General features: G+C 45.6%; 1 protein-coding gene and 9 non-coding genes across 10 annotated transcripts in view; 1 reads left to right on the top strand and 9 right to left on the bottom strand.

Annotated features, from left to right (window-relative positions):
• LOC132449644 (stonustoxin subunit beta-like) overlaps positions 1-25994 on the top strand; it is a 148839-nt gene that overhangs the window by 43222 nt on the left and 79623 nt on the right. The gene's annotated exons all lie outside the window — the stretch shown is intronic.
• Positions 21957-22030, bottom strand: trnat-ugu (transfer RNA threonine (anticodon UGU)). Its single transcript has one exon. It is a non-coding gene; the product is annotated as a tRNA-Thr (tRNA).
• On the bottom strand, positions 22357-22438 carry trnas-aga (transfer RNA serine (anticodon AGA)). The gene has a single exon. It is a non-coding gene; the product is annotated as a tRNA-Ser (tRNA).
• trnat-ugu (transfer RNA threonine (anticodon UGU)) lies at positions 22920-22993 on the bottom strand. The gene has a single exon. It is a non-coding gene; the product is annotated as a tRNA-Thr (tRNA).
• Positions 23320-23401, bottom strand: trnas-aga (transfer RNA serine (anticodon AGA)). The gene has a single exon. It is a non-coding gene; the product is annotated as a tRNA-Ser (tRNA).
• trnat-ugu (transfer RNA threonine (anticodon UGU)) lies at positions 23883-23956 on the bottom strand. Its single transcript has one exon. It is a non-coding gene; the product is annotated as a tRNA-Thr (tRNA).
• On the bottom strand, positions 24283-24364 carry trnas-aga (transfer RNA serine (anticodon AGA)). The gene has a single exon. It is a non-coding gene; the product is annotated as a tRNA-Ser (tRNA).
• On the bottom strand, positions 24846-24919 carry trnat-ugu (transfer RNA threonine (anticodon UGU)). The gene has a single exon. It is a non-coding gene; the product is annotated as a tRNA-Thr (tRNA).
• Positions 25231-25312, bottom strand: trnas-aga (transfer RNA serine (anticodon AGA)). Its single transcript has one exon. It is a non-coding gene; the product is annotated as a tRNA-Ser (tRNA).
• On the bottom strand, positions 25794-25867 carry trnat-ugu (transfer RNA threonine (anticodon UGU)). Its single transcript has one exon. It is a non-coding gene; the product is annotated as a tRNA-Thr (tRNA).

Below are 25994 nucleotides of genomic sequence, written 5' to 3'. Positions count from 1 at the left end.
TTGAATTTCAATCATTCACTCCTGTGTGTGTGTGTGTGTGTGTGTGTGTGTGTGTGTGTGTGTGTGTGTGTGTGTGTGTGTGTGTGTATGTGTGTGTGTGTGTGTGTGTGTCTGCATGTGTGCGTGTGTGTGTGTGGGTAACACTTTAAAACAAGGTACGCAAAAAATTGGGTAGTTACTGTGGAACGAATAAGTAAAGAATGATTCATAACTCCTCAGTAGTTACTGAATAACTGTCACTTAGGGCCCCAGTTAGGGCCCCAGTTGTTCATCATTCGTTACTCAGTAACGAATACAGTATCCCCTAGTCTGTTTACCAGTAACTCCTCAGTAGTTACTGAGTAACCGCCACTTAGGGCGCCGTTAGGGCCCCAGTTAGGGCCCTGGTCGTTCATCATTCGTTCCTCATTCGTTCCTCAGTAACTACCCACGTTTTTACGTACCTTATTGTAAAGTCTTACCAAAACGTTTCTATGTTTGTGACACTGTTAGGATGTATATCATGACTTCATCATTAGTCTGAGTAACAGCTGTGTTGTGGTGAAGCCCAGAGCAGCAGCAGAGAGCAGACTCCCCTGGACCCAGCTGTGTCTCCATGAAGAGTGACTGGTCTATGGGACTTCCTGAACAGTTTAAAGATGGAAAGTCTATTGAGAAGAAGTGAGGATTTAAACATTGCTCAGAGGTGGTGTGATTGAGAGGAGGGATAGGGCTGTTTTAGTGATGTGGTTGACATGGTGTGAATGATTGCAACTGTTGGTTCATCTGGTTCATCTTCTGCATTCTCAGTTCGCAAACATGAACAATTATTGAATTGTAAGATGACAAATTTTTCCTCGGAAAAGTGATTTTTGTGCCTTGACAAGTAAAAGGTAATTGTACTTATGCGAGGGAAATGGCCTCATAAAAAACTAAATGTTGACACACACACACATACACACACACACGCACACACAAACACACACACACACACACACACACACAGACACACACACACACACACACACACACACACACACACACACAGACACAGACACACACCTTTGCTGTTTTGCAAGCTGTTATGTACACTTGCAGACTTGCAGGCTTCTATGGTAATAGTAATGAAGAAACTTATTTATCTTCAGATCTTCATTTCCTCCTTTGCACCTCTGCATCTCCAGATACGTAGAGCTACAGGACGCTAAACCCTTTGATAACCCCTTGTTATCTGTGGTCTATGTGTGGGTGTGTGGGTGTATCTGTTTGGCTACTTGGTGGGGACTTGAACCTGATTGCACACCAAACCCGTGGGAAACTCGTGTGCGGTGAGGACCTGAGTCCAGGTCCCCAGAGGCACAAGCATTGCAAATGAAAGAAAACACAATTCTAACATGCTTGGCAATGTACCCCTCAAAATCCATATAGGTCCTCGTCGGGTAGGTTCCACCGGATTTAAAGTGTGTGTGTGTGTGTGTGTGTGTGTATCTATGCGTGTACATATTTCTCGGAGTACACCCCTAGTGGTCAGTTCTAGAAAAACTGTGTGTGAACTGTGTGTTCACCTGACATATCAGGTCGCCACCACACACACTGCGCCCCACCCACGCCCACCCCTAACCCGGCTCAAAAATGAATAACTGTTACTTAGGGCGCCGTTAGGGCTCCAGTTAGGGCCCTGGTCATTCATCATTCGTTACTCATTCGTCCCTCAGTAACTACACATGTTTTTGCGTACCTTATTGTAAAGTCTTACCAAAATATTTCCATGTTGACACTGTTTGGATGTATATCATGACTTCATCATTAGTCTGAGTAACAGCTGTGTTGTGGTGAAGCCCAGAGCAGCAGCAGAGAGCAGACTCCCCTGGACCCAGCTGTGTCTCCATGAAGAGTGACTGGTCTATGGGACTTCCTGAACAGTTTAAAGATGGAAAGTCTATTGAGAAGAAGTGAGGATTTAAACATTGCTCAGAGGTGGTGTGATTGAGAGGAGGGATATGGCTGTTTTAGTGATGTGGTTGACATGGTGTGAATGATTGCAACTGTTGGTTCTTTTGAATTCCGCATTCTGCGTTCGCAAACAACATGAACATTTTTTGAATTGTAAGATGACACATTTTTACTCGTAAAAGTGACTTTTGTGCTTTGACAAGTAAAAGGTTAATGTACTTATCCGAGGGAAAAGGCCTCATAAAAAGTTAATGTTGACACACACACGCACACAAACACACGCACACACACACACAAACATCTTTGCTGTTGTGCAAGCTGTGATGGATACTTGCAGGCTTGCAGGCTTATGTGGTAATAGTAATGAAGAAACTTTTTTACCTTGAGATCTTCATTTCCTCCTTTGAACCGTTGCGTCTCCAGATACGTAGAGCCCCAGGACGCTAAACTCTTTGATAACCCCTTGTTATCTGTGGTCTGTGTGTGTGTGTGTGTGTGTGTGTGTGTGTGTGTGTGTGTGTGTGTGCGTGTGTGTGTGTGTGTGTGTGTGTGTGTGTGTGTGCGTGTGTGTGTGTGTGTGTGTGTGTGTGTGTGTGTGTAGTCTTGTGTTTTTTTTCCATGTCGTCAGAATAATTATTGAGTGTATTTCACAATATATTCTCAGCCATGGCAACATGTCTGTATTTGGTGGGATGGCTCTGAGGTGAAAACTCCCCGACCGTCCGAGCAGCCTTGAAACACCACATCCCCATCAGGTCAAACAGTTTAGAATGTCCTTGACCAGAGATCTGAAGGGCTTCACAGGCCGCTTCTTGACCCTAGCCCCCCAAAGGGCAGGGAAACCCCCCCCAATATCAGGGAAGCTGGAGAAGGAACCCAGAAGAGGGATCCCTCTCCAGGGATGGTAGGAGTGCAATAGGAGCCATAATAATGTGCAGACGTAATGGTAGCATAACAAGTGCTATCTGAGAGATATCCTCTATCCATCACTATCTCTTGTCTTTATACACAGATTACGAACACAGCTCATAGGAAGTATGTGCAAGATGGCGGCACACATAGACACGCGGCTTGGAGCTCCTCCGGATGGTGCCTTGTCTGGTTTATTTATGTACGGTTTTATGTTTGTCTCAGTTTTAGTACCAGTAGACATTTGCTGTGCACACACAGCCTACAGCAGACACGACTTGCTAGGGATCGGTACACACAGCGAGAGTAACATCTCAGCTGAATACCTAGGCGAACACGGAGTACCCGAAGACATCGCCCGGACACCGGGAGACAGACGGTTCACGGTCCCGGATCTGAAGCGCAAGCGACGGCGAGGGGATCGTAAGCAACGACGGGGGCCGCATGGGAGGACTGTTAGCGAGGACGAAGAGATGCCCGGACAAACCGGCTTTGCCAAGTATTTTCCTCTCAAGCGTTAGCTCAATCGCTAACAAGACGGACAAACTGAGACTGTGGGTTGTAACTAACAACATCGTGAAGGCAAGCTTTGTGCTCATTTTCAAGGAAACCTGGCTCCAGGCGTCCATTCCCGACTCTGCAGTAGCACTGGATGGACGTGCAGCTCACAGAGCTGATAGAATCAAGGCTAGTGGGAAACAAGGTGGTGTCGGCCTACTCATTTTCACTAAAGACAGCTGGAGCTCCAACTGTGAGTACCCACTGTTCCCCAGAGTTGGAATATATCACAGTTAAATGTCGGCCTACATACCTCCCGAGGGAATTCAATGCCATGCTGATCACAGCTGTTTACAAACCTCCCGACGCTGATGCTAACATAGCACTGGCTCAGCTACATGACGTCATCAGTAAACAACAGAGCACGGACCCTGAGGCAGTCCGCATGATCGCCGGGGACTTTATTCACGCCAATCTAAAGGTAGTACTTCAGAAATTCTACCAGCACGTTAAATGTGCCACGGGGGGAGTGAAGACACTGGACAAGGTTTATACCAACATTAAACTAGCCAACATAGCTAGACCGCTGGCTCACCTAGGCCAGTCAGAACATGTGTCCATCCTTCTGATTCCAGTGTACAGCCCCATCAGGAAAAGTACTCCCATCACCACTAGGAATGCCAAAACCTGGCCAGCAGACCCCACGCCACTGCAGATCAGTCTCCATGACACCGGATGGGAGGAATACGAGCATGAGGACCTGGAACGGTTCACATCAATAGTCCTCCAACACGTCAGGAGCTGTGCAGACTCGTTCACCGTGGACAAGCGTGTCAGGGTTTACCCCGACACAAAGCCATGGATGAACAGACACACACACATACACACACACACACACACACACACACACACACACACAGATTAATTTTGCGGGAAAGTCAGCTTAAAAGCATTTAGAAACCACCACTCGACTCAGAGATGAGGTGACACGTGTCGGGTCCCACTGACCGCCCATAGCAACTGACCCTAACCCTGACCCTAACCCCCTTCTGGTCCCCCTCACCACCGTTCTCAGCCCTGACCCCTCACTCATCTGGCCCTAACCCTGACCGTCCCCCTCCCTGGCCCTAACCTTAACCGTCCCCCTCCCCGGGCTCTGACCCCTGACCCCGTTGTGACCCTGACCCTTACCATGTTCCCCTTCTGGTCCCCCTCACCACCGTTCTCAGGTCCCCCCCGTTTGGCCTGACCCAGCACCGCTCGTGCGTGTGTGTGTGTGTGCGTCTGCCTCTCGGTTGTTTCCATTAGTTTCTATTCATTTATCTATTCATTTATCCGTTTATTATTTTTCATCTATCCCCTTATTGTATTGTGTTTATTGTTTTTATTCATCTGCCCCGCTTAATGCATTCGTTTATGTCCTCTTGGTACGTTTGTTTGCATTATTTCATCTGTCCCGTTCCCGTTTGTAGTTCCCCATGTATTCCGACTGCTACCTGGTACCGGTTTGTTTGGCGTCCTCTGCTGTCCGCTGGGTTTGATTGCAGCCGTTCTGGCTTGTTTTTCTGCTCTGGCGTTTGATTGGCTCCCCCATTTCCGGGCCGCCATTTTAGAATCGTGACACGTTACACATTCGTATTGTGACGCTTTCACGTTATTCTATTCTTTTTCTTTGTTTATTTGCCCCTTTGTCCCCTCATTTTAATGCGTTTTATTTTGTTTATTGTTATTTATTCACCTGCCCCGTCCAATGTATTAGTTTATGTCCTGTTGGTACGTTCGTTTACATTTGGTTCGCTTTTTGTGTGTTTCCCCGTGTGTCCCGACTGCCACTAGGTATCGGCTTTTTTGGCGTCCTCTGCTGGCTGGGATCACCCATTGTCACGGCTCAGTGTTGTTTACCCGTCCTGGCTTGTGATTGGTCCCCCCGTCTCCGGGCGACCGTCACTAGCTATGACGTGTGACACATTTTTCAAATTCGAACGGTGTTTACCTGCCCTGACACCTGATTGCCCCCCCCCTCATCTGGGAGACGGCCTCTCTATTTTGATACATTCGTGACCTTTGATACAATCTTCAGAGTCCCGCCTCCCCTGCACGACTCTGATTGGCTCAGGGTCGTGCGGAGTTCACAGCCACTCTCCCTCACCCGACACGTGTCTCAGTGGAACGTGTGTGTGTACGCGTCTACTACTGTCACTGTTACCGCGGCTCGTTTTTTGTAATTGTATGGACATTTTTCACGGTTAGCTTTTGCTCTGTTGTACCTGATGAAGTCACTATTGTGACGAAACGTCGTACCTGCATAAACGGTAATTAAACCCAAATAAAAACAGACTTTTTACCGGACCACTCGTGTTTTTATTAGTTTTTAACCTTTCGCCATTCGCCTTTCACGCAACCTACCGTTGATGATGCCTGCTCCGAGCCAGCGCGACGACTGGACCCTGGTCCAGCACGGAAGACGCCACCATAGACCCCGGGACCCATCGGATATCCCCCCTCTGGTTAGTCTACCCTTTAGACCCCCGCATACCATGAGGCGCAATTACGCGTCATTCGCGGACCCTTACGGGCGCGACTGGGTTCCCCGCGACCCCCCTCCACGTGACTGGGAAGCCCGCTCACGACCCGCCCGGGACCCGTCTCCCTTCGATTCGGCCTCGTATCCCCCAGCTTTCCTGCCTCAGGCCTACCGGTCCGCGTTTTCGCCACGACGAGATGAGCGCAGCTACCACGAAGCTAACGCGTGCCAGAACTTCCGCCCCGACGCCCGTGACCGAGGCCTACCTACCGGCCCTCCACGACCACGCCACCAGGTGCCCTCCAGACCGGGTCCTAGGCCCCGTGCCCGACCCCGCCCTCCACGACATCCCAGACCTCCGGAGACGTCTGCCGCGCGCTCCAGACCCCTAGCTCCGGACGCCCCGCGTTCCGATGACCCGGACTTCGCGCTGAAGAACCGCCTTATCTTTCGCGGCCATAAAGGCGGCCCACCACCTGGACAACGCCTCCGGCCCGGACCCTCTCCTCATCATCGCCAGGCTCACCGGCTCCTTGACGTCCTCCCTCCGCCCTGCTGTCCCTAACGCCGCGACCCTTGCCCTCATGGATGGCAACGCTCGCAACTGGGGACACGCCACCACCATCCTCCTGCGAGACCACTACAGGGCCACGGTGGCCCAGAAGGTGAGCGACCTCTCCTGCCTTGCGGACCCTGCCTGCCGCCGCAACATTGAAGTGGCTGCCTCCTGGGCCGCTCGCCAGTACGGCCACCGCCTCCGCCAGGACACGCGGGCGCCCTGCTGCAGGCTCGAGACCCCCTCCGGCCGCGCCCCTGCCGCAGAGGACGACGCCTACCTCCGTCCTGCCTTGGCTCCGGACCCTCGCCACGCCCCTTCAGCCAGCTCCTGCGTCTCCCGGCATGACACCCCCGAATGGGTCTGCCCAGACCAATGCTCGTCGGGACGCTGTCCCCGTCGGTACCCCCCTTGACTCCGACCGCGCCCAGCTGACCTTCAACCCTCCGGCTGACGGCGCCATCCTGGACACGCCCACCAGGAGGTCCACGAAACGCGCCAGCAATGCGAGAAGGTCCCGGATGACCTTTGACGTCGTCACGCCGATCACACACACGCGCATGTTCTCCAGACGTGCCAGCACCGCCAGGAGGCTTGCATCACTTACCAGGAAGCCTCGTTCGGCTGCTCCACTGCTGAGGGGCTCATCAACGGAGAACTCTCCGTAGCATGCCTCCAGGACGTCTTCACATAGTGTGGGGTTGGGTTGGGGATCCAGGTGAGTTGTGTGATGATGCCATTTAATCTTGAACCTAACCCTAACCCTAACCCGCCAGTGCCTCCTATCGACTCTCCTGATCTTCTTCCCTCCCCACCAACACCGGCCAGACCGTCCTCGACAAACCCTACACCGCCCTCATCCGTATCGTTGCCCTATAGGGCTCATGATTTGTGTTGTTGTGTGTGTTATTGTTGTTGCCCATCACCTGTTCACCCTTTATACATTTTAAGGTTCTTGTATATTGTGGTTGTGTTTTGTTTTCTCCCGTGTGGTCCCGTGTGTCCCTCCCCGAGCCGTAGGTGTTTGTTGTTTTCGTGTGCCCCCCATCCCCCTCTCTCCTTCTGAGACGTGCCCCTCGCCTCGGCCCTTGCGCACGGCCCCTCGCCCTTTCACCGTCCACCCTAACCCCTCCCTCTCCTGGCCCTTACCTTAACCCCTCCCTCTCCTGGCCCTAACCCTGACCGTCCCCCTCCCTGGCCCTAACCCTGACCGTCCCCCTCCCTGGCCCTAACCCTGACCGTCCCCCTCCCTGGCCCTTACCTTAACCCCTCCCTCTCCTGGCCCTTACCTTAACCCCTCCCTCTCCTGGCCCTTACCTTAACCCCTCCCTCATCTGGCCCTTACCTTAACCCCTCCCTCTCCTGGCCCTTACCTTAACCCCTCCCTCTCCTGGCCCTTACCTTAACCCCTCCCTCTCCTGGCCCTTACCTTAACCCCTCCCTCTCCTGGCCCTTACCTTAACCCCTCCCTCATCTGGCCCTTACCTTAACCCCTCCCTCTCCTGGCCCTTACCTTAACCCCTCCCTCTCCTGGCCCTTACCTTAACCCCTCCCTCATCTGGCCCTAACCCTGACCCCTCACTCATCTGGCCCTAACCCTGACCGTCCCCCTCCCTGGCCATAACCTTAACCGTCCCCCTCCCCGGGCTCTGACCCCTGACCCCGTTGTGACCCTGACCCTTACCATGTTCCCCTTCTGGTCCCCCTCACCACCGTTCTCAGGTCCCCCCCGTTTGGCTTGACCCCGCACCACTCGTGCGTGTGTGTGTGTGTGCGTCTGCCTCTCGGTTGTTTCCATTAGTTTCTATTCATTTATCTATTCATTTATCCGTTTATTATTTTTCATTTATCCCCTCATTGTGTTGTGTTTATTATTTTTATTCATCTGCCCCGTTTTAATGCACTCGTTTATGTCCCATTGGTACGATCGTTTACATTATTTAATCTATTCAATTCACTCTGTGTGTGTCTTCTCCTTCTGCAGCCGTTCAGGGTTGTTTACCTGGCCTGGCGTCTGATTGGTCCCCCCGCTTCCGGGTATCCATCTTGGAATGATGACACGTGACGCACTTTCATTGGGACGCTCGTACTTTATTCCATACCTTCTATTGGTTTATTTGCCCCTTTATCCCCTCATTGTATTACGTTTGTCTTTTACTGTTGTTTATCGTTTTTTATTCACCCGCCCCGTCCAATGTATTCGTTTATGTCCTGTCGGTACGATCGTTTACATTGTTTGACTCGCGTAATTCGTGTTTTGTGTGTGCTTCCCCGTACAGTCCGAATACCACATGTCAGGGCTCCAGACTAACATTTTGCATTGGTTGCACTGGTGCGCCAAACTTATTTTTTTTAGGTGCACCAGCAGAAAATTTAGGTGCACCCAAATTTTTCATTGCGTCGCCTTTAACGCCAAAAGGATTTTTTAACAACATTAAAGGGGTATTTCGGAATTTTGGACATAGGGCCTGATTCCCAAGTGAGCATTGGTATTCTATATCACTGGAGACAGTTTTCAACACATTTCATACAGTCCTTCTAGTTGCAGAGTTCGCTCGTGCTAGGCTAGCGCAAGTCAACGGGCAATGCTAGCCTGCTATTAAAAACACTCTTACCCACTCCACAGTACACCCGAGGTAAATCAATTATAACGCCAGACTATAGATTTAAATGTCTGTGTTGATAGAATAATGTTAGAAATAAAACTAACCTTGCATCGCATGAATCATCGAGGGACTACTCTCTCAGCAGAAGCGGAATTTTACTATGCGCTGGTTAGGTTTGTAACCGAATCACGACAGAAGAACGTAAACAGAGAAGCGTGGGACAGAAGCGCAATTGAACGACTAGGCAACATGATGGTTCAGTGTGCTTTTAGAAATTGTAGAAATAAACGGTACAGATGGGCACCACAAAGTTTCCACCAATTTCCAGTGCGAGATCCAGAAAGGACTCAACTGTGGCATGTTGCTGCTGGCTTGGACATCAAAACACCGGCTCGTACATGTACGGTTCGTTGGATACAACAAATTCCTCATAATCGTCTTCAAAAGCAGATGCATCGCTAACTCCTCCAAACGTGGGCATATCTTGTTAATTGAATACGCTTATAGAATTCCTTCGTTCACTGTACTCTGCGTTTGTAGCAATGACAGCGGCAGGTAACCTAGGTATCAGTCCGCCGCTGCCGTAGCCTACGTACAGGAATATAAACACTGCTGCTCAGACCCCGCAATTCCCTCAAAATGCAATGCAATGCAAGGTTGGTTTTATTTCTAACATTATTCTATAAACAGACATTTATATTTATAGTCGGTCGTTATAATTGATTTACCTCGGGTGTACTGTGGAGTGGGTAAGACTGTTTTAATAGCAGGCTAGCATTGCCCGTTGACTTGCGCTAGCCTAGCACGAGCGAACTCTGCAACTAGAAGGACTGTATGAAATGTGTTGAAAACTGTCTCCAGTGAGATAGAATACCAATGCTCACTTGGGAATCAGGCCCTATGTCCAAAATTCCGAACTATCCCTTTAAGGTGTAGAGAAATACTTTATTTTAAGCCCAATTATATTGCTATATATATATATATATATATATATATATATAAAAAAAACTCACATAGCCTATGCATATTTTCGCCTTTGCTAATTGCATTATGTCAGCACTTTGAAGTGAGCTATAGACCGAATTTCACATAAGTTCAGGCACTGACTGATATGAACATACTAACTGTTGTACAGACCACTTGTACACAAGGAACCATGTGATATTACTGTATAGAAAATGAGAAAATGTCTTTTGAAAAACCCACATATGCATATTTTGGCCTTTGCAAATTGCATTATGTCAGCACTTTGAAGTGAGCTATATACCGAATTTTGAGAAAATGTCATTTAAAAAACACACATATGCATATTCTGCTGGCCAATGGAGTCGAACGTCCGCACTGGCGGCCAACTTGCCACAGTCAGCTGCTGTTGGTAGTGGTACATGTACATGTACTTTTTAAATAACCATAACTTGCTAAATTTTCAAACGGTTTGTTTTGTTATAAATGTCAGAGATGTAGTTACGGCACTGCATACTTGATACTGAACAATTATGTTAGATTCTAAAAAAAATTGAATAATGTTCTAAAATAGGTACAATATTATAACCACGTTAATAACGTTTGTAAGAAACCAAACCGTTGGTAAACCGGTTGAAAATGTAGCAAGTTATCGTTATTTAAAAAGTACATGGACCACTACCAACACAATGTTATGGGTGAGCAGCTGACTGGCAGGATGGCCGTAAGTGCGGACGTTCTAGACGCCGCCGTAAGACATTTCTATATATCTACACACGTAAGCCCAGGTCAGACCAAAGATTCACCTTGCAACGGCTTGCAACGAGACGGTTTTAGAACGTCGCAGGGGCGGTGTGAACGGGTCGTTGCAAGGAGTTGCAAGGAGTTGCAAGGAGTCGCAAGGAGTTGCAAGCAGTCGCCAGAGATTGAACATGTCAAATCGCAAGGTCCAGTTTTAGAACGCGATGATTTAACTATTTCTCTTCAGCCAATCACAGCACAGAACAACTTGTACGTCACGGCCTTACTCCGTCCCGGTACCGTACTGTCCGTACCAGCATAAAAATATCAGATTGAAATATCCGATATCCGGAGAATGACAAGACACAGTGGCCCTCATTTATCAAACGAACATAGAAATTAGCGCAAATCTGAACGCATGATTCATCTTACGATAGGACCCACGTGAGATTCACGAAACTTTCGTATCACACCAATCCCAGCGTACGAAGGATCTTGGTGTTGATAAATAGGGCGGCTGAGATCGATCGTAATTGTAACACGCCCATATAAATGCACGTCTTCAGAAGTCTCGCCCCTAACTTTTACGACATGGAGAAACGTCCAACGGTAAAAAAAGAGAGGAATTTTTCCGAGACCGAAATGGAGACGCTCGTGTCACTGGTGGATGCGAACCGTCTGGTTTTGTTTGGTAGCCTAAAAGCTGGCATTAAAGGCAAGCAAAATAATGCCATATGGAAGGAAATAAATGTTGCAGTGAATAGTGTTTCCAATGTTCATCGGGCTACGGAAGAGGTTTGTTAATTAAATTAATTAAATAATAAATTAAATGTAAAATTTCTGTTATCCAGCTTAAAACATTTCACATATATGCTATTGTTTGCATGGCGTTAAAGTTATTTTATTCCGAATAAGGTGAAGAAAAAATGGTCCGACATGAAGCTCAGCACCAAAAAACGTGTTGCGGCTGTGAAGCGGGCCAGTTGAAAAAGTGGCCGGGGATCTCTGGGCATCGGGTCATCTGGCTGCAGGCCAGCGCAATATTATGCAGAACCCCACATGCTAAAATAATATTGCAGGTCTTTTCTGGGCTGTAGAGCAACGTTCCCCCCGCTGACCCGATGGACATCCACCTGCCCTTGAGTAGGCCTATACATCGCTCCACCGTTGCCCTTGTGCGCGTGAGCGCTGTTGAAGTTGCGCTCCTGATCCGTGTTCGGATGAGCCAGAGGAGTTATTAGGTACTCGTTCAGGGCATAGCCTTTGTCACCTAGATGAATCACATCAAACTTTTAGTGCGATGTCTTAAACGTTTTTCAAGAGAACTGCAGCGTAACTCACCGAGGAGATGGCTCTGACCATGTAGTGCGCCCTGATGTAGACGATGCCTAACGTTGCTATTTTGGAAAATAAAAGAATCGTGCGTGCCCCCAGGCCATCGGGCTACCATGTTCAGGATTGACATTCTGGCATCGCAAATAATCTGAACATTAACTGAATGGTAGCTTTTGCGGTTGATGTACGCGTAATCATTAATAGATGGTGGCCTATACGCACATGGGTACAATCAACCGCACCAATCACATTTGGAAACCTAGCAATAGCATAAAAATCCCGTTTGATTCCAGGTTGCTGATCGTTATTATATGTGAATTTAATATAACGTTCGGAGAGGGACATTATAACTGCCAAAACTGCTGGCATGGTTCGGCTTATACTTGGCTGGGAAATACCAGACCTGTCCCTGATCTCCCTCTGAAAGCTCCCGGTGCCCAAAAACCCCAAGGTGGAACACACCTGCACTGGCACAGGTATTGCGTTTGATCGCCTAGTTTCTCGCCTTAACAGTGGCTCCAAAGCATTGCATAGCTCCATCAGGAGATGCCTTGGGAGACGAAAATGACTCAAGAGCCATTCATCGCTCTCCATAAAAAAATCGGCGCGGTCTCGAAAAACTCTCTCTCGTCTTAGACGTGCGTTGAGGTCCTCTAACAGAGCCAGATCTGCCATCGCTGAGACTCGACCACCTATTTGGCAAAGCTCCTGTTAATATAGACAGCTGAATAAACATTTCACCGGTCACATTCTAATTATTTTCATAGCAATACTGTTTTTAATTAGGCCTGACTTGATTGTAATTGTTTGAACGGCTGGGCTAATTCCAATTTATTTAGTAATTAATACAGATGTGAAACATGGGCTACTTGTGCTGCATTATTCAGTGAAATACCCGTATGTTGCGCCAAAAAAACTTGCGTACACGAGCTCAGACCTGACGTGAGATTTCCTCGCAGCCTGTGCTCACGATCAAATTGATAAATGCCAAGCTCAACGTTGAAATGAGCGTACGTCCATTTTACGCACGTTTTCTGTCGTACGCTCGTTTGATAAATGAGGGCCAGTAACTCTAGCCTACTCTCAAGCAAAATAAAAATAAAACTAATTGCAAATCTAACTAATCGCAAACCTAACTAATATAACCTAACCTACGCAAATGATGCTGTTGCGGCTCTCAGCTGTGCCAGAGCGTTCACAGTTGCTAGGGCAACCACCTAGCGTCGCAGCCTGTTGCAGCGCGTTGCAGCCTGTGTGAACGGCCCAGTTTTAGAACGTCGCAGCCTGTCTCGTCGCAAGGAGTCGCAAGGAGTTGCGAGTTGCAAGCCGTTGCAAGGTGAATCTTTGGTCTGAACTGGGCTGTAGGTGAAGGGTTTTATTTTGAAAACGTTGCGAGATACCACCCAAAGGCTGTTTAGAGTAAAGGCGCACGAAGATTCTGTGTGACAGACAGCTGGCTCAACCGCGGATTAACGAATGGCGGCTCACTTGACCGCAGTTTACCAACGTCCGCAGCTGTCTTAATGTATCTCCTGCTAAGTTCTTCAGGGAAAGAGGGGTCGAATCCAAAGGAATAGCTTTAAAGAGACTTTATTTGTATAAAGTATTTTCGGTATGGTAAACTGATGCTCTGAAGTAAAGAGAGATTGAAGATGTGCCTTAGCACGTGCGAGAGTATTCTCCCAGCTGATCCAAAACATAAACCCACGTATGTCCTATCGCTGCCTGGAGAGTTCTGAAGTCAATGTGGGTCTGTAGGCTGTTATGATCTGATCAGCGCGGTCCGGAAGTAGTGGGGGGAACCGATGTGAGATAATCTTCGGTATTTTCTCGCCTGGTCTGTGATGCTGCCTTCTGTGGCTAAAGTATTTATTACAGTCTTCAGTAGGGTCTTGCTCCCCTTGTGGCTATGTATGGTATTTACGGCTTATATGTTTGGTCCTGCATCATTGGAGCTATGTGTAGGTAGCTTAGATTCTTAAAATACGTAACAGTCCCTCCTTGGTCATCTTAGATGACCATACAATATTATTTTAAATCCTAAACACCATTTACCACACCGAAAACATAGTCAAAGTAGGATAATTCATCAACACCACCAACCGAGTGGGAAAACTCGGTTTTTACCGAGCAAAAACCATCACGGATTACCATAACACTGTAACGGCATTCACCTTGTGGGTCTCATTGGGAATACAGGTCATTATTTAACAATACAACAATGAACATAAATCTTGTTATCATACAATCACATGGCCAAACAGCACACAAACAAAACCATTCATAGAAATCCTGAGCTAATACTTTTGGTCATGTGCTACAAGGTCATACAATTTTCATCATGTGCAAAAGTAAAGTAAAAATTGGTATTCATAATACAATTTTAAAATTTCAAAATGATTGATAGCCAAGCATGGATTTGGGGGGTTCAGGTGATCTTCGTGTATTGGTGCGCCGCTTCATGTGGGTGGTTTGGGCATGGATTTGGGGGGTTTAGGTGATCTTCGTGTATTGGTGCGCCGGTTCATGTGGGTGGTTTGGGCATTGTTATTATCGTAGTCATTGTTTTTATTTTTATTTTTTCTGTCGCCGTCGGGCCTGTAATTCATGAACCCAAGACTCGTCCCTCCTTGTCAAGGGCTCAACTCAGAGAGGTTACTCCTACATCATGGGAGCCTCCAAACAGGTTCTCCGTCGTCGTCGTGTCAGTAACAGGTGGCCTGTAAAACAACCGTCTCAAGGAAGATCAACAGTACCATTATCAATGTAGCGATTCAGAAATAACGGGTTGCACTCGCAACCAAACAATACTATATAATAACAAACATAGTCTAGTATGGTTTTTAAAATTTGTTATTTAAGTAAATCCGGGATATTGATCATCTTATATACAGGCGCTTCTACTAGAATAGTATAGGTGTTGACTATTCTACATATTACAGCTGGATAGGGTCGGGCCCCTCAGGTAATGTAAGCCTGGATGGCACTTGGCACTTCTGTAGCGCCCACTGCTGTGGTGATTAGCAGATGCAGTAGCCCTCGTGCGCAGGGAATACAACGGCAGCCGGTGACAATTAACACGGTCTCTGCATTTATTCCCGCGACGGGCACTTACTGGATTCTGCCTTTCCACCTCCCAAACATATTCTCCATCCATCCTGTGAAAGGGTCATTAATGCCGGAGTTCTCTGCCAATTCTAACCTGAGGGATTGTAATCATACCAGCGCCCTGGCCACCAACCCATCCGGAGCGATTCAAATCCTGCTGTTATTTGATCTCCTCATGTGACTGTTAGTCCTTGCTCGGTGGTGGTAGTTTGTAGGCTCCGGGTGTGTCTGCATCTGGTTCTGGAACTTTTGTTTCTATTGCAGAAATACAAACTCATGTACAGCAGTTAGTTGTTCAAAAACATATTTCCATGAATTCTAATTTTAATTGTTTTACAGTATCTACTTTGGTTTAATTTCACACTACATCCCTCCTTGCGCATTGCTTCAGCCATGCGCATTGAATGACAACCAAAGCTAACCACGCCGTAGTGCAACCAAGTTGCTGTAACCAAAAAGATGTAAAAGGGAAATAACAATGTTAAAATTTGCATGTTCAATATCACTTCTGTGTTAACCGTATCTCATAATAACAGTTACCTTAGTCATACTACCCGATTGTCCTACACTAACTGTGTATATTGGATGACCTAATCTTCATTTATTCTACCTATTGCTCGCATTTGATGTTGTCCACACTTTGATTCACTCCTATGTACATCGCATACCACATCAAACGTGAATACGCCTTATTAAATCGCCACTTTCTGCATGCCACATCAAACGTGAATATGTCTTAGCAAAGTGACTTATTTTATAGCTATACATGTCCCGGACACGTTCATTACTATTTCCAAAACAGTTTTTTTAGCTACGCAGGTCCCAGACCTAACTATACCATTACATGAACAGTATTTATTATTATAATTATCTAGTTTTTTGTTGGTCAACATCAAATCGATACATTAATTAAACCTTCTGACTTACCGACCTACCCGATTTCTCCCTGTGTGAGCCCGCGAATGACAACTCTCCCGGGGCCTCCCCATGAGCCCCACCGTTACCACCTCAGAACACTGCAGGAACGATTAGTCGATTAACGTGTGGCCCGGAGGCTCCCAGGAAGTGCCACAATCCTACGTCTTGACACCTGGTGAACCTTCAGCTAGGTCAATCAAAACCGTCTAAACTAGTTAGAATAAAGAGTCATTCAAACCTACAACAATTATGCACATCTGAGTATTAAATATAGGGTGATATTCTAAAACAAAACAAAACTGAACCTAAAAGAAAAATTCAGAAGTTATTGGGTGAAGCAAAGTTATTGAAAGTTAATTATAATGAACCATTTTCTAATTATCTTAGTTTTATATGTGGTATGCTTTCAATATCCCCTCGTGTATGTAACAGTCGAGTGACCTCCATTATTTTGGTGGCTCTGGCACACACAAGAGGACATTCACACATGGTATATGAATCCACCATTTGTTTTCATTTTATATTTTATCTCTATATACACATTCTTAAGAAAAGCACGAACGCAGATTAATCATAATATGCATCAACAGACCTAAAAATAAGCATATTATTCAACAATTTGAGACCTCAGATGCGATTTCTTCCTGCGGAGCCCTTCATTTTCTAAAGGGTCCGCAGAAAGGTCCGCTGAGTGGCCAGGAGTTCTTACACCTTCAGAAGTGTTGCTGAGGACAGCTGCCTCACAACAAACCAAAAGCCTTTGTTAACCACATGGTCATCTAAATCATCATTCCTTAAGATGTCATAAATATGGGGTTGGCCGTTCCTTATCACTTGCGTCTCTGCGCTTCTCTGGGGATCAAGGATAACGGGCCCAAACCAACACAGGACAACATAGGAACAGAGTGAGAACTGATTTCCACTAACCTAAAAGGATTTTGAACGACCCTGCAGAATAACAGGGTGACAAGACCACATGGGAAAATACAAACATACAAAACTGAAATTTGAACATTATCAAATATCTTAACATTAAAAATCTGCATTTCAATATTAGGCATCATACTTCTGTTGTTACCGTAACGTTTTTTATAGTTTGAAATATATATTTTAATCTTTCTTATTTTGGTATTTTGGACCTCGTCAGGTCTGTTGAACTATGCATTTCTACCGCTTGTCCTCAGGATCCTCTATTGGGGGGGACTCCTTCATTGGAGGTTATCCCAGAACTCTTCTAATAAGAATCCCCAGGCCTGGATAACCCCGGACTTCTGTGGACGAGCGGTATGCACGCTATGGACAACTTTAAAGGCTAACCGTTCATGATGTGGAGTCTAGATAATTATTTCTATTTTAAGATCACTGTGTAACTGCCGTACAGGGATCTGGTTGATGCAAGACCCCTGGGTTGGTGCCCTTTTGTAGGACTTCTTTCGGTTCTGGAATCCGGCTTTCCTAATTGTTGAATACAAGATATTGCATGCATATTGGTGGTATGATATTATATCTATTGCAATCGCTCCAATGGAAGCAATAGTTGGCCTTTGAACATTTCACGCAGTGTTTATTCGTATTTAGTAGCTGATTATAGTAGAATTCAACCCATGTAGATTTAATATTCGCAAAAACCGTATTGTAATTGTGTCTACAGCAGTTGAGCTAACTCCCTCCTTGGGCACTGTTTAAAACCATGTGCACCATTTATCAATTAGACATATTATTTTAGCAGTTGAACCCTGTGTCTATTTGAACCAGCCTGGTTCTCTACCCGTCTTGCTACACAAAACGTATGTTTAATAGACAGAAGGGCTCAACAATCTGAAAAAAAAAAAAAAATAATAATAATAATAATTACTGTCAGTGTTTGGCATTCGTTCTTATACTGCCATTTCCTGGAGAGAGAAAGAATTAAGATCAAAGCAGAGAAGTAAAAAGATGAGTGTTTGGCAACTATAATGCTTGTGTTGCCACCTCCTAAAGAGAAAAGAGAATTAATATTTTATGCACAGAAGTAAAATGATGATCGTGGGCAACTGGTCGTTGTGTTGCCACTCCCTGATTAGAAAAGAGAATATTTGTAGTAATGTTAACGATTAAAAATGATGAATGTCGGGCATCCATTACTGCTCGGGTTGCCAAGGCCTGACGAGAAAAGAGAACAAATTTAGTACAAATGCAAGAGATCGGCTACTTGGAACGCTGGGGGTCGTCTAGTTGGGACTTATAATAGTTATATACTTGTGGTACATTTGGAGATGTTGAGATGTAATTGGGAATAATCTCGTGTTAACGAGTAGGGGGCACTACCAAGAACTACAAATATGGCTGCGGTGCATACTACATACGTATCAGCCGACTACAGAAACTTCTCAGAGTTCTATCTGTCCGGCTGAAAACTGTGGTACCTTATAACATAAGGCTACTACTTAACCGCAATTTGTGTTCTCAATGCACTCTGTTTCTGCCTTGTGTGTACATTTATATGTACACAGATAGCCCTATGAGATCCTTGGATGATAGGGGGAACTACAAATAGAAGTTATCATTGTTAAAAATAGCGACAGAGAGGGAGAGATAGAGAGAGGTGATGTAGGAAGGGTGGGGGTTCATTCTATTCTCTGGGGAAGAGGGGGGTCTTTATGAGGGGGGGTGGGAGATGGGGACTAAAGGATGGGGAAGGAATTTAAGGGGTGAGGGAGGGCCTACTTTTAGACAGGCAGGCAGACAGAGAGAAAGAGCGAGGAATTGGGAGTTACAAGATTGTACAACGTTAATTACTTTTCAATATCCCATATTGAAACTGTGGAACAACCTTCCTGGTTGCCCAAAAGTAATATGTCTGTACAAACAAAGTGGATTTACAGATTTATCACATGTATACATAAATATTGTTCTCCCATAGATGTTGAAGTCTATTAGTTACAGAACTATAGCCAAAATATTATGTGTCAGAAACTATTGCTTTACCGATGGTTTTCAACTTATTGCTATGGATTTGTTGATTCGTAGAGGATGAGGGCACTTAAGGAGCGTGCGGAAACTGTAGTTATGAACTAGATATTGATATTTAAATCAAAATCAAACTAAATACCTCAAATATTGGAATGAAATATACAATGGTAATACTTCCAGCTATTGACTAGTGAAATGTGACAATTATACTTGCACCATTGGCTGAATAAGTAGCTGCCAAAACATTGTTATCATTTGAAACAGATGGATCTTTAAGGGAATATATTTATGGAGAGAGAACATATTTCTACACACAGAGACAGAGAGACATAACACACCGGGGGTCCCTTTGTGCAGGCTACCATTGCCTTATCAAACAGCCAGGAGCACTCAGGTCAAAAATGACACTTATTGCCTTCAATAAGTGTGTGCTTGGAGAGAGATAGAGAGAACATATCTCTAGAGAGAGGTAGAGATTGTCAAAGTGAGAGAGAGAGCGAGAGAGGTCTGCTATTGTCAGAGACCACGCAGTCTTAACAACAGACAAGATGGCCCCTACCGTACTTGCAGAAGAGAGAGAGAGAGAGAGAGAGAGAGGATGTAACACTTAAGTTGAGCCCCCCTGTTGCTCACGAGCAATGGCGTTTATTTCAAAAAGGGCTCTTACTACAAAGATTGTGGAGGTACGAACAAAGGAAACGCACGTTTCCAAGACGCGTTGTCCTTTTAAATCGTATACCAAGTGGTACATCCAAAATGCTGTAGAAACAAACTGTATTGGATCTCTATAAGAAGTATGAGATTCCTGCAAGTTTGTCTCCACGGCGGGTTAGCGAGGCACTTGATAGCAGATGGGTTATACTGCGTAAGTCTACCTCTACGGCTGCGTTCTATACTAACCAAAATTGCACATTAGATGTTACATGAACCGGGCTGTGAGGAATCAATTAGTTTTGAACTCCTTGGCAAACGACGGCCAAGCCTCCGGTTCAATATGCAACTAAGTTAGATTAACGTTAAAAACCTGACCTTTCCTCGCCCCACCGTAAGAGTTTAGAAGTTTGTGGCCGGTAATAAATATACCTTATGGTGGCCCGGCTGAACTCGAAGCTTATCACCAAATAAATAACACTTAACCACAGGTAATGCGTCTCCCACGTTGGTACAAACATTTAGATCTAATCAGGATTGGATACAGTCTATCTACAAACCCATATAAAACACACTCCTAGCCCTTATACTTCGTGAGCTCGTTATTTAATTTCAATCTGTTAGCTTATTCTAGGCCATTTGTAACCGGCTGTATGAATTTAAACCAGTCCGAGATTACACGTCCCCGCAGCCTGACGGACGCAGTACAAGCTATTCACCTAATGTTACTAATCTAACTATACAGAGTTTAGTCATTGACAACAGGTTCTGTTTACCTTTGTTGTGGCGCCTGTAAGTAGCTTGTACTGTTCCCGACGGCCTCGCGGTCGCTAGGCTCGGTCCGGATCTTTCCAAGAACGTCGGGGTCAACCAATTGCTAAGTTCTTCAGGGAAAGAGGGGTCGAATCCAAAGGAATAGCTTTAAAGAGACTTTATTTGTATAAAGTATTTTCGGTATGGTAAACTGATGCTCTGAAGTAAAGAGAGATTGAAGATGTGCCTTAGCACGTGCGAGAGTATTCTCCCAGCTGATCCAAAACATAAACCCACGTATGTCCTATCGCTGCCTGGAGAGTTCTGAAGTCAATGTGGGTCTGTAGGCTGTTATGATCTGATCAGCGCGGTCCGGAAGTAGTGGGGGGAACCGATGTGAGATAATCTTCGGTATTTTCTCGCCTGGTCTGTGATGCTGCCTTCTGTGGCTAAAGTATTTATTACAGTCTTCAGTAGGGTCTTGCTCCCCTTGTGGCTATGTATGGTATTTACGGCTTATATGTTTGGTCCTGCATCATTGGAGCTATGTGTAGGTAGCTTAGATTCTTAAAATACGTAACACTCCTATTACACCAATAAATTGGGCACATCCATTTCTCCCATAAAGACTCGATCACTGATAAGTATGAACAGGATTTATTTAAATAACGACATGGGAATATTTTGCATGGTAAATCTTTGGCATAAGCCCCGTCACTGATCCAGGGTGACGTGCAGACTCGGCGTATCCTGCCAGGACTAGCAGGGGCGGAGCCTTTGTTGGGAAAAAACGGTCTGTCTAGTTACTGGACCAGATGAAATGAGACGGAGAGGTAATAAAGTCTATCGGCACGAGGACCTTGGATTTATTAAGTAAAGTGGCAACGGTTATACAGAGTCATAAAGCGTGAGAAATCGAATATGTCTAAGTCCCTAATCAGCGCTGATGGTTCGTCCAGAGCTTCGCCTCCGTGGAAGGTCTGCTGCAGAAGAAGGGCTGAGTTCCTGTGTGATACACTCTTATGCTGTATCTTCCTCTCGATGAGGTGTGTGCGTTTGAGATGTGTATGGTTCTGTGTGTCTTTGGTTGACCTTGCCTCCCAGGCTCTAGTGTATGCATGTATATCTTCTTGTGTTCCTCCTGACGGGGGAGAGTCTCACAGAGTCTCCTGCTTGTGGCCCTCCCGTTCTGAGGATGAAACGGTGCATTGTCTGAGTGTTTACCATTTGCCGGGAGGAGAGATGGGGCCTTGGTTCTGGCCTTCACCTGACCATGTTCTCATGTGTGTGTTATGTGTTAAAAATGGACTATATTGTAACGTGACTGCCATGTGTTGTGCTCCTCAAGCTAGGGTGGGAGTTAGCTATATTTATAATGTACATGTGATGTGCTCAGCAGGTTATTTTGCCCAACACAAGCAAGATTGCCAGTTAGGACAATTCCGTTTTTTTTAACTGCAAGAAACACTTTTATCACATCTACACCAGATGATGCTGTTGCAAAATGTGTAGGTACTGCTGGGAGTTGAACCCAGGGTCTCCTGTTTACAAGACAGGCGCTTTCACCAGCTAAGCCACAGTACCCCTGTTGTAATGCTTACTTGAGACACCAATGAAAAAGGTCTCATGTAGCGTGACCCGATCATGTGTTAAGCTATCAGAACTGGCGGCTAAAGGAATTCCAATTGAGTAGGTTACTTACATTATACAACTTACTGATGTGATTAGAACACTGCCTCTTCTGTGAACTAGACAGTCACTATGACAGTCCCAGCCACAGCACCCCTCTCAGTTCAGGAGAAATGCTTCAGCAAATGATTGGGAAGGCAACGAAAGAGGTCTGCAGTACCATGACATATTTCTGTTGATCCTTTAAACAGTCCCTTAAACATACACTGATTAACCTGTACCGTTGACGGCAGGATTCGAACCTGCGCGGGGAGACCCCAATGGATTTCTGGTCCATCGCCTTAACCACTCGGCCACGACAACACACTTTTAGAGTTCCAAGTCTCTGGCTTTTTGGAACAGGAAGAGTCTGGAACACTTAGGGTAGGTTAAGCCTTGCTTGATCTAATTTTGAAATTGTCTTCAAATTGACTGAAGCTAGCTTTGATCACATCTTGGAGACGGCAGGCATTGAACCTCAGGCCTTCTACATGAGAAGCATACGCTTTGCCGTTGAGAGAAGTCCCCTGTGTTACTTCAATTGTACATCTGTAAAACCGATTCCTGAAGCTTTGCTTAACGATAGAAGGGACAAATAGGTCATCAGTTGGCACTAGGGTATCATACATTTTATAGAGAATTTTGCTTGCCTGCCGCCGTTGTCATTGATGGAAAGTCTATTGCATTGATGGATTGCAAGTTTACAACCACAAGCAAGATTGCCAGTTAGGACAATTCCGTTTTTTTTAACTGCAAGAAACACTTTTATCACATCTACACCAGATGATGCTGTTGCAAAATGTGTAGGTACTGCTGGGAGTTGAACCCAGGGTCTCCTGTTTACAAGACAGGCGCTTTCACCAGCTAAGCCACAGTACCCCTGTTGTAATGTTTACTTGAGACACCAATGAAAAAGGTCTCATGTAGCGTGACCCGATCATGTGTTAAGCTATCAGAACTGGCGGCTAAAGGAATTCCAATTGAGTAGGTTACTTACATTATACAACTTACTGATGTGATTAGAACACTGCCTCTTCTGTGAACTAGACAGTCACTATGACAGTCCCAGCCACAGCACCCCTCTCAGTTCAGGAGAAATGCTTCAGCAAATGATTGGGAAGGCAACGAAAGAGGTCTGCAGTACCATGACATATTTCTGTTGATCCTTTAAACAGTCCCTTAAACATACACTGATTAACCGGTACCGTTGACGGCAGGATTCGAACCTGCGCGGGGAGTCCCCAATGGATTTCTAGTCCATCGCCTTAACCACTCGGCCACGACAACACACTTTTAGAGTTCCAAGTCTCTGGCTTTTTGGAACAGGAAGAGTCTGGAACACTTAGGGTAGGTTAAGCCTTGCTTGATCTAATTTTGAAATTGTCTTCAAATTGAATGAAGCTAGCTTTGATCACATCTTGGAGACGGCAGGCATTGAACCTCAGGCCTTCTACATGAGAAGCATACGCTTTGCCGTTGAGAGAAGTCCCCTGTGTTACTTCAATTGTACATCTGTAAAACCGATTCCTGAAGCTTTGCTTAACGATAGAAGGGACAAATAGGTCATCAGTTGGCACTAGGGTATCATACATTTTATAGAGAATTTTGCTTGCCTGCCGCCGTTGTCATTGATGGAAAGTCTATTGCATTGATGGATTGCAAGTTTACAACCACAAGCAAGATTGCCAGTTAGGACAATTCCGTTTTTTTTAACTGCAAGAAACACTTTTATCACATCTACACCAGATGATGCTGTTGCAAAATGTGTAGGTACTGCTGGGAGTTGAACCCAGGGTCTCCTGTTTACAAGACAGGCGCTTTCACCAGCTAAGCCACAGTACCCCTGTTGTAATGTTTACTTGAGACACCAATGAAAAAGGTCTCATGTAGCGTGACCCGATCATGTGTTAAGCTATCAGAACTGGCGGCTAAAGGAATTCCAATTGAGTAGGTTACTTACATTATACAACTTACTGATGTGATTAGAACACTGCCTCTTCTGTGAACTAGACAGTCACTATGACAGTCCCAGCCACAGCACCCCTCTCAGTTCAGGAGAAATGCTTCAGCAAATGATTGGGAAGGCAACGAAAGAGGTCTGCAGTACCATGACATATTTCTGTTGATCCTTTAAACAGTCCCTTAATCATACACTGATTAACCTGTACCGTTGACGGCAGGATTCGAACCTGCGCGGGGAGACCCCAATGGATTTCTAGTCCATCGCCTTAACCACTCGGCCACGACAACACACTTTTAGAGTTCCAAGTCTCTGGCTTTTTGGAACAGGAAGAGTCTGGAACACTTAGGGTAGGTTAAGCCTTGCTTGATCTAATTTTGAAATTGTCTTCAAATTGACTGAAGCTAGCTTTGATCACATCTTGGAGACGGCAGGCATTGAACCTCAGGCCTTCTACATGAGAAGCATACGCTTCGCCTTTGAGAGAAGTCCCCTGTGTTACTTCAATTGTACATCTGTAAAACCGATTCCTGAAGCTTTGCTTAACGATAGAAGGGACAAATAGGTCATCAGTTGGCACTAGGGTATCATACATTTTATAGAGAATTTTGCTTGCCTGCCGCCGTTGTCATTGATGGAAAGTCTATTGCATTGATGGATTTTAAGTTTACAACCACAAGCAAGATTGCCAGTTAGGACAATTCCGTTTTTTTTAACTGCAAGAAACACTTTTATCACATCTACACCAGATGATGCTGTTGCAAAATGTGTAGGTACTGCTGGGAGTTGAACCCAGGGTCTCCTGTTTACAAGACAGGCACTTTCACCAGCTAAGCCACAGTACCCCTGTTGTAATGTTTACTTGAGACACCAATGAAAAAGGTCTCATGTAGCGTGACCCGATCATGTGTTAAGCTATCAGAACTGGCGGCTAAAGGAATTCCAATTGAGTAGGTTACTTACATTATACAACTTACTGATGTGATTAGAACACTGCCTCTTCTGTGAACTAGACAGTCACTATGACACCCCTCTCAGTTCAGGAGAAATGCTTCAGCAAATGATTGGGAAGGCAACGAAAGAGGTCTGCAGTACCATGACATATTTCTGTTGATCCTTTAAACAGTCCCTTAAACATACACTGATTAACCTGTACCGTTGACGGCAGGATTCGAACCTGCGCGGGGAGACCCCAATGGATTTCTAGTCCATCGCCTTAACCACTCGGCCACGACAACACACTTTTAGAGTTCCAAGTCTCTGGCTTTTTGGAACAGGAAGAGTCTGGAACACTTAGGGTAGGTTAAGCCTTGCTTGATCTAATTTTGAAATTGTCTTCAAATTGACTGAAGCTAGCTTTGATCACATCTTGGAGACGGCAGGCATTGAACCTCAGGCCTTCTACATGAGAAGCATACGCTTCGCCTTTGAGAGAAGTCCCCTGTGTTACTTCAATTGTACATCTGTAAAACCGATTCCTGAAGCTTTGCTTAACGATAGAAGGGACAAATAGGTCATCAGTTGGCACTAGGGTATCATACATTTTATAGAGAATTTTGCTTGCCTGCCGCCGTTGTCATTGATGGAAAGTCTATTGCATTGATGGATTGCAAGTTTACAACCACAAGCAAGATTGCCAGTTAGGACAATTCCGTTTTTTTTAACTGCAAGAAACACTTTAATCACATCTACACCAGATGATGCTGTTGCAAATTGTGTAGGTACTGCTGGGAGTTGAACCCAGGGTCTCCTGTTTACAAGACAGGCGCTTTCACCAGCTAAGCCACAGTACCCCTGTTGTAATGTTTACTTGAGACACCAATGAAAAAGGTCTCATGTAGCGTGACCCGATCATGTGTTAAGCTATCAGAACTGGCGGCTAAAGGAATTCCAATTGAGTAGGTTACTTACATTAAACAA

This window comes from Gadus macrocephalus, chromosome 21 (genome assembly GCF_031168955.1).
Source record: "Gadus macrocephalus chromosome 21, ASM3116895v1".
Taxonomy (NCBI): Eukaryota; Metazoa; Chordata; class Actinopteri; order Gadiformes; family Gadidae; genus Gadus; species Gadus macrocephalus.
Note: the sequence above shows the minus strand (reverse complement) of the source record. Positions and strands in the feature narration are given on the sequence as shown.